The sequence below is a fragment of the Ornithorhynchus anatinus genome, chromosome 10 (genome assembly GCF_004115215.2).
Source record: "Ornithorhynchus anatinus isolate Pmale09 chromosome 10, mOrnAna1.pri.v4, whole genome shotgun sequence".
In the NCBI taxonomy this organism is placed as follows: domain Eukaryota; kingdom Metazoa; phylum Chordata; class Mammalia; order Monotremata; family Ornithorhynchidae; genus Ornithorhynchus; species Ornithorhynchus anatinus.
Window position 1 is genome coordinate 9033637 of NC_041737.1, and position 8629 is coordinate 9042265.

Below are 8629 nucleotides of genomic sequence, written 5' to 3' on the forward strand. Positions count from 1 at the left end.
TGAAGCCCCACCCAAGCCCAACCTGATTAGCTTCTATCCACCCCAACGCTCAGTCCAGTGCCTGACACATAGTAAGCGCTTAACAATACCACAAGTATTATTGTTCTCCGGGCCTCAGTTTCCTCATCTCTAAAATGGGGATTGAGACTGTGAAGCCCCACCTAAGCCCAACCTGATTAGCTTCTATCCACCCCAGCGCTTAGTCCAGTGCCTGACACATAGTAGGCGCTTAACAAATCCCCCTATTATCATTATTCTCTGGGCCTCAGCTTCCTCATCTCTAAAATGGGGATTCAGATTGCGAGCCCCAAGTGGGACAGGGACTCTGTCCAACCTGATTAGTTTATATCTACCCAGCGCTTAGTACGGTGCCAGACACGTAGTAAGCGCTTACCAAATACCATTATTATTGTTCTCTGAGCCTCAGTTTCCTCATCTCTAAAATGGGGATGGAGACTGCGAGCCCCACTTGGGACAGGGACTGGACCCAACCTGATGATCTGGTAACCACCCCGGCGCTTAGTCCAGTGCCTGACACATAGTAAACGCTTAACAAATCCCACTATTCTTCTTCTTCTTCTCTGGGCCTCAGTTTCCCCATCTCTAAAATGGGAATCGAGACTGCGAGCCCCACTTGGGACAGGGACTCTGTCCAACCTGATTAGCTTCTATCCACCCGGCGCTTAGCCCAGTGCCTGACACATAGTAAGCGCTTAACAAATCCCATGATTATTATTCTCTGGGCCTCAGTTTCCCCATCTCTAAAATGGGGATGGAGACTGTGAGCCCCACGTGGGGCAGGGACTGGACCCAACCTGATGATCTGGTATCCACCCCGGCGCTTAGCCCAGTGTCTGACACATAGTGAGCGCCTAACAGATATGATGATGATGATGATGATGATGATGATGATGATGATGATAATTGTTGTGATTACCGGGGTCGGGGTCCCGATCTCTCGTCCCGCCCCCTGCCCCTCCCCTCCCCCCACCCCCTGCCCCGCCAGCGACCGTTAGTTGGACCCGGAGCCAGGGCGACAGAGGCCCCGCCCCCTCGCCGCCGTCGCCCCGGCAACGGGCAGAGACCCCGCCCCCTTCCCCTAGCCGGCCTCCGATTGGAGCGCTCCAAAGGCCCGAGGCCACGCCCCCTCCCCAGCCGGCCTCCGATTGGAGGGCTCCAAAGGACCAAGGCCACGCCCCCTCCCCCTGGCCGGCCTCCGATTGGAGCGCGCCGAAGGGCCGAGGCCACGCCCCCTCCCCCAGGCGGCTTCCGATTGGAGCACACCAAGTTCCCCCTCCTAGAAAGGGTCGAAGCCACGCCCCTTCCCCTAGGCGGCCTCCGATTGGAGCGCTCCAAGTCTCCCCCACCAACGGGCCGAGGCCACGCCCCCTCCCCTAGGCGGCCTCCGATTGGAGCGCACCAAATCTCCCCCGCCGTCTCCCGGCAACGGGCCGAGGCCACGCCCCCTCCCGCGCTCCGGCCTCCGATTGGAGCGCGCCAAGTCCGCGCTAGCCAATGGGCGACGCCGCTCGCTCTTGGCGGGCTTTTTTCGAACCCGCGCTCCCCTCCCCCCTCCCCCCAGTTCTCGCGAGACTTGGGTCAGGCTCTTTTTCCCGCTCGCCTTGGGGCAGGCGTGAGGTGAGGCCTAGTGAGGCCTGGCCTTTGCATACGACAGAAGCGCTTAGCGCAGTGCTCAGCACACATTGAACGCTCACTGTGATAATAATAATAATAATAGCAATGGTTAAGCTGCATTGGAGAAGCAGCGGGGCTCAGTGGCAAGAGCCCGGGCTTGGGAGGCAGAGGTCATGGGTTCGAATCCCACCTCAGACACTTGTCAACTTGGTGACTTGGGGCAAGTCACTTAATAATAATTGATAATTCTGGTGTTTGTTGGGGACTTACTATGTGCCAAGCACTGTTCTAAGCGCTGGGGGAGATACAAGGTCATCAGGTTGTCCCACGTGAGGCTCACAGGCTTCATCCCCATTTGACAGATGAGGTCACTGAGGCCCAGAGAAGGGAAGTGACTGCACCACAGTCACGCAGCTGACAAGTGGCAGAGCCGGGATTTGAACCCATGACCTCCGACTCCCAAGCCCCGGCTCTTTCCACTGTCTACCCCAGGGGTTAGTAATAATAATAATAATAACGTTGGTATTTGTTAAGCGCTTACTCTGTGCAGAGCACTGTTCTAAGCGCTGGGGGTGACACAGGGTCATCAGGTTGTCCCACGTGAGGCTCACGGGCTTCATCCCCATTTTCCAGATGAGGGAACTGAGGCCCAGAGAAGTGAAGTGACTTGCCCACAATCACACAGTCGACAAGTGGCAGAGCTGGGATTCGAACTCATGACCTGACTCTTTCCACTGAGCCACGCTGCTTCGCGCTGGGGTGGGTACAGAATACAATAATACAATAATAATAATAATGTTGGTATTTGTTAAGCGCTTACTATGTGCAGAGCACTGTTCTAAGCGCTGGGGTAGACTCAGGGTCATCAGGTGGTCCCACATGAGGCTCACGGTCTTCATCCCCATTTTACAGATGAGGTCACTGAGGCACAGAAAAGTGAAGTGACTTGCCCACAGTCACACAGCTGACAAGTACAATGCCTGGCACGTAAAAACCACTTAACAAATACCACAGAGGCAAAAAAAAAAAAAAAACCCAACCCTCAAATCAATTCATTTCAATTCAATTGAATTTACTGAGCAATTACTGTGTGCAAAGCACTGTACTAAGCGCTTGGGAGAGGACAATATAACATTGGCTTGACCTTGGAGACAGTCTTCAGTAGACAGTCAGGTTAGACTGTGGCCTACCCGATTAGCTTGTATCTACCCCAGCGGCAGCGCTTAGAAAATTGCTTGGCACATAGTAAGCGCTTAACAAATACCACCATTATTATTATTATTATTATAATGCCTGGCACATAGAAACCCCTTAACAAATACCATAAAAACAACAACAACAACAAAAAAACCAATTTAATTATGGCTCACCCTTGGAGATAGTCTTCACCATCTTGAAAAGCAGCGTGGCTCAGTGGAAAAAGCCCGGGCTCGGGACTCAGAGACTGTGGGTTCGAATCCCGACTCTGCCACCCGTCAGCTGCGTGACTCTGGGCAAGTCACTTCACTTCTCTGGGCCTCAGTGACCTCATCTGTAAAATGGGGACTGAGATTGTGAGCCCCACGTGGGACACCCGGATTACCCTTTAATAATAATGTTGGTATTTGTGAAGCGCTTACTACGTGCAGAGCACCGTTCTAAGCGCTGGGGGAGATACAGGGTCATCACGTTGTCCCACCTGGGGCTCACAGTCTTAATCCCCATTTTACAGATGAGGTCACTGAGGCCCAGAGAAGGTAAGTGGGCGGAGTCAAGATTCGAACCCATGACCTCTGACTCTCAAGCCCGTGCTCTTTCCACTGAGCTACGCTGCTTCTTTTACCTTCCCCAATGCTGAGAACAGTGCTTGGTACATAGTAAGCGCTTAGCAAATATAATAATAATAATTATTATTGTTATTATTAAGTAGACACTCCAGTTGCATTCTGGAGGATTCCCACCAAGTGGCGCTAAAACAACCGTTAAACCTTTTGGAACGTCCAAAACAGTCCCATCCACCTCAACTTCACGCCTCTTTTTCTCTCTTTTCTAATACTGGATAGACAGGGGTACAGTGATCCCTGGTTTCTTTCTTTTTCCTTGACAGAGAAATGATTCAAAAGGCTTAGACTGTGAGCCCCATGCGGGCCAAGGGTTGCGTCCCACCTGATGGCTAGTATCTCTCCCAGCGTTTAGTACAGTGCTCAGCACAAAGCCCTTAACAAGTACAGTTTTTTTAAAAAAAAAGATTTGTAGTCCAAAAAGGCAATTCATTTCCCAGTACAATGAGAAGCAGTGTGTCACAATGGAAAGAGCCTGGGCCTGGGAGTCAGAGGTCATGGGTTCTAATCCCGGCTCCGCCACTTGTCGGCCGTGTGACTCTGGGCCAGTCACTTCACTTCTCTGGGCCTCAGTTCCCTCATCTGTAAAATGGGGGTGAAGACTGTGCACCCCACATGGCACAACCCGATGACCTTGTATCCCGCTTAGAACAGTGCTTGACACATAGTAAGCGCTTAACAAATGCCATCATCACTATCATTATTATTATTAACAAGTATGATGAAGATAAAGATGATGATGATGATGATTACGTGTCAAATAAACCCACTCCGTGAATCCATTTTTTTAATAGAAGTAACAAAGCGCTTATATTTCTTTATGTGTTTCACTTCGTCGCGAAAGGTAAACTTTATATTTTTAACTTTTTTTGTGATCTTTACGGTGGCTATTTTCCATCTAAAATTTTCAATCTAAAATACACTAACGAATCTACAGTCTAATGAATACTCAATCTAAAATACACTAATTGCATCTACAATCTAATGAATACTCGATCTAAAATACACTCGTGAAGCGACAGTCGTCATCTCTGATTGATTGACACACAATTCGAGGCAGTTTTGGTGAAATAGTGTATCTGATCTCGGTTTAGGAACCAGTCCGCCGTCTTTAGCCTTGCTACCACGGGAATGGGAAAATGGATCATAACCGCGGCATCCGTTAAAGGACTTACTATCGATCAATCATTTTTATCGAGCAGCATGTGCAGAGCACTGCCCTAAGCACTTGGGAAAATACAACAGTAAGATACGCGCCCTGCCCATGACAAGCTTAGGGTCTAGAGGGGGAGAGGGACATTAATGTGAATAAATATGTCACTTCTATCGTTTTAAAATATGTACCTAAGTGCTTTGGGGGTGGGGTGAATATCAAATGTCCAAAGGTCACTTACTGAAGTGCTATAGGTTAAGCACTGTGCTAAGAGCCGGGTAAATGTACTACAGTGAGATCCTACATAGGTCCTGCTTGGGCTCACGGTTTAAATGGAGGGAAGAAGGTTTCTATTTACCATGTTTTGACTTGAAATGCAGTTTTCAGGAACTGAATGTGTCATGAATCCGAGGTCTGCCTCTTCGGATTTTAAGTAACATCCCACGTGTCTTCTTGGGTGGGCGGCTAACGAAGCAGCATAGAGTAATAATAATAATAATAATTGTGGTATTCGTTAAGCGCTTTCTACGCATACTATGTCCTGCGTACTCCTAGGCCTGTGCCCTATCCACTAACCCACACTGCTACTCTATATCTGAAAGGTTTGGTCGTCTGCCACATTTTACTTTTCTTGGGCATTTTCATCCCTCCCCATTTAGTAAAAAAAGTAGCGGCACGGCGTATTGGATAGAGCACAGGCCCTGGAGTCAGAAGGTCATGGATTCTAATCCCGACTCGGCCACTTGTCTGCTGTGCGACCTCGGACAGGTCACTTCCGTGCCTCAGTGACCTCATCTGGAAAATGGGGATGGAGACCGTGAGCCCCACATGGGACAGGGACGGTGTCCCACCTGATTTGCCGTATCCACCCCAGCGCTTAGTAGAGTGCCTGGCACATAGTAAGCGCTCAACAAACGCCACAAAAAGAAAACGACTTGTCCAAGGCCGCGCTGCAGGCGAGGGGGGCCGGGTAGGAATTAGAACTCACAACCTCTGACTCCCGGGCCCCGTTCTTCCCACTGCTTCCAAACGAGTCAAATGAATCAAGTGTTTTCATCCACTTCAGAGCTACAGAATAAAGGAATCGGTTTCATCCACTGCGCCTTTTCCTCTATTTGTCTTGTTGCAAGATGTATCTAATGTGTTTTGTTAGGAAGTAATAAGGCAATGGCCCGTACTTGCCCCAGCCACAGTTTTGAAGAAGAAATCAAAGATTACTTTCTGTGGCCCATAATTGCAGGCGGGGATAGTTTTAATTGCAGGCAGAGATAATTTTATGGCCTGGAGGAGGAGAAAGAGAAAATTTCTATGGAAACAATTCAGCAGAGACAGCCTCAATCTAGGAAATAATCTCTCCATAGGCAGTCTCAAGCTCTTACAGGGAGGAAGAGGAACTCGAGTCACTGATTCCCTAACAATCAATTGATCGACGGTATTTATCGAGCTTTTGCTGTGCTCAGAGCACTGCACTAAGTACTTGGGAGAGCATAAAATAATAATTCATTCAATAGTATTTTAGTATTTATTGAGCGCTTACTATGTGCAGAGCACTGTACTAAGCGCTTGGGATGAACAAGTCGGCCAACAGATAGAGACGGTCCCTGCCGTTTGACGGGCTCACGGTCTAATCGGGGGAATAATAATGTTGGTATTTGTTAAGCGCTTACGATGTGCAGAGCACTGTTCTAAGCGCTGGGGTAGACACAGGGGAATCAGATTGTCCCACATGGGGCTGACAGTCCTCATCCCCATTTTACAGATGAGGTAACTGAGGCCCAGAGAAGTGAAGTGACTCGCCCACAGTCACACAGCTGAAAAGTGGCAGAGCCGGAATTCGAACCCATGACCTCTGACTCCAAAGCCCGTGCTCTTTCCACTGAGCCACGCTGCTTCTCTGATAATGTTGGTATTTGTTAAGCGCTTACTATGTGCAGAGCACTGTGCTAAGCGCTGGGGTATTCAAGGTAATCAGGTTGTCCCACATGAGGCTCACAATCTTCATCCCCATTTTACAGAGGAGGGAACTGAGGCACCGAGAAGTGAAGTGACTTGCCCACAGCCACACGGCTGACAAGTGGCAGAGCCGGGATTCGAACCCATGACCTCTGGCTCCCAAGCCCCGTGCTCTTTCCACTGAGCCAAGCTGCTAACAGAGTCGACAGATACATTCATTCCCTGACCACATTTCTTAGTGAATGCAGCTGTGGGGAAAATGCAACAGAAGAGACTTCTCTCTCAAGTGCCTTCTTTCTCTTCCTCCTCCCTTCCACTTTAATTCTCTTTTTTCTCCCGCTCCCCTTACTGCAGAACTCGTGTCTCCCTAAAAGGATACAGATGCTTTTAGCCCACTAAAAGCCGCCACCACCCGTTTAAATATTTCCAACGTGAGGTGAAATGCAGCGCAACTGGGCGAGGAAATACGGTAGGTTTGTTTTATGGTGGGGTTTTTTTTTTTTTCCAGAGAGGATCTTGCTGGTAATGGAAAGCGGCTCAATAAAATAGTAATTCACATAGTCCATTTTCCCTTTTAGCGGAATTAGGGGTGAGCAAGTCTCTCCTTTCAAACCGCGGCTGATGTCCCTTAGGAACAGGGCCCCTCTCTCCGCGCCTGTTCACTGTGGAAAAGGTAAACCCCAAGTTCACTTGTGCCCGTCTGACCGATAAGCTTCTTTTAGTTGGGAATAGAAACTCAGCCGCGACGGTTTCACATTCCTGAAAGCCCCGGGAATTCAGCCAGCTGAAACCCCCTCTCAGGAATCTCCCTTCCTTCAGTGGTCAGTTTAGGACAGGAAGAATTCCCAGTGAAAACTCCCTTTAGCAACGTCGGCCTCGAGGAAATCCAACTCTCTCCCTCTTACTTAACAGCTTTCTTCCCAGGTTTCTCCCAAATTAGCGTCATTTACGAGGCCTCGCTCTCAATTCCGTCGCCTTCAATCTCTTCCTTACGCCTTTCCCAAGACACCCTCCCTCATCGAATCCTTCGGACTACAGCTCTCTCCGTCTCCGAATCCCTCTGGAAATCGCACTTCCCTCCGAGAAACACCTCCCACCACCAATTCTGGTTTTGCCCCTCCATCAGCCACGCTTAGCGTTCATGTACACGCGACCATCATAAAGACTGACGTATCTATGAGTAATCAAATCTACAGTATTTATTCCGATTACTCCAATCTATTTATTCTGATTGCTCCAATTTGAAGACACCTTTGCGATCGTCTTCCTCATTTAGAGCGCAAACACCTCTGGGGCAGGGAACGTGTCTCATGCTTCTATTGTAGCCTCCCAAGCACTTAGTACGGTGCTCCGCGCCCAGTGAGAGCTCAATAAATACCTTTACTAGTCAGGGGCGTGAGCTTGGGCAAGTCAGTTCACTGGGCCTCAGTTCTCACATCTGTAAAATGGGGATGAATGAAGACTTGTATCTCCCCCAGCGCTTAAAACAGTGCTTGGCACCTAGTAAGCGCTTAACAAACACCATCACTGATTAGTTAATTAATTCCCTGTGCCTCGGTTCCCTCATCTGTCGAAAGGGGACTGAGACTGTGAGCCCCAGGTGGCACCACCCTGATGACCTTGCATCTCCCCCAGCGTTTAGAAGAGTGCTTGGCACCTAGTAAGCGCTTAACAAATACCATCATTAGTTAATCAATTCATTATTTTATATCCCTTGTGAGAAGCAGCGTAGCTCAGTGCAAAGAGCCCGGGCTTGGGAGTCAGAGGTCACGGGTTCGAATCCCGGCTCGGCCACTTGGCAGCTGTGTGACTGTGGGCAAGTCGCCTCGCTTCTCGGTGCCTCAGTTACCTCGTCTGTACAATGGGGATGAAGACTGTGAGCCTCCTGTGGGACAACCCGATTCCCCTGTGTCTCCCCCAGGGCTTAGAGCAGTGCTCTGCACATAGTAAGCGCTCAACAAATACCAACATCATTCAAAGGGCAGGGACCGTCTCTATCTGTTGCCGATTTGTCCATTCCAAGCGCTTAGTACAGTGCTCTGCACCTAGTAAGTGCTCAGTAAATACA

General features: G+C 49.4%; 1 protein-coding gene across 4 annotated transcripts in view; it reads right to left on the minus strand.

Moving 5' to 3' along the window:
* CCDC158 (coiled-coil domain containing 158) overlaps window positions 1-980 on the minus strand; it is a 56513-nt gene extending 55533 nt beyond the window's left edge. For all 4 annotated transcript variants that reach the window (XM_029072689.1, XM_029072690.1, XM_029072692.1 and 1 more), the window contains exon 1: window positions 938-980. The gene's annotated coding sequence lies outside the window, so the exon portion shown is untranslated. The remainder of the gene's footprint in view (window positions 1-937) is intronic.
* Window positions 981-8629: the final 7649 nt, after the last annotated feature.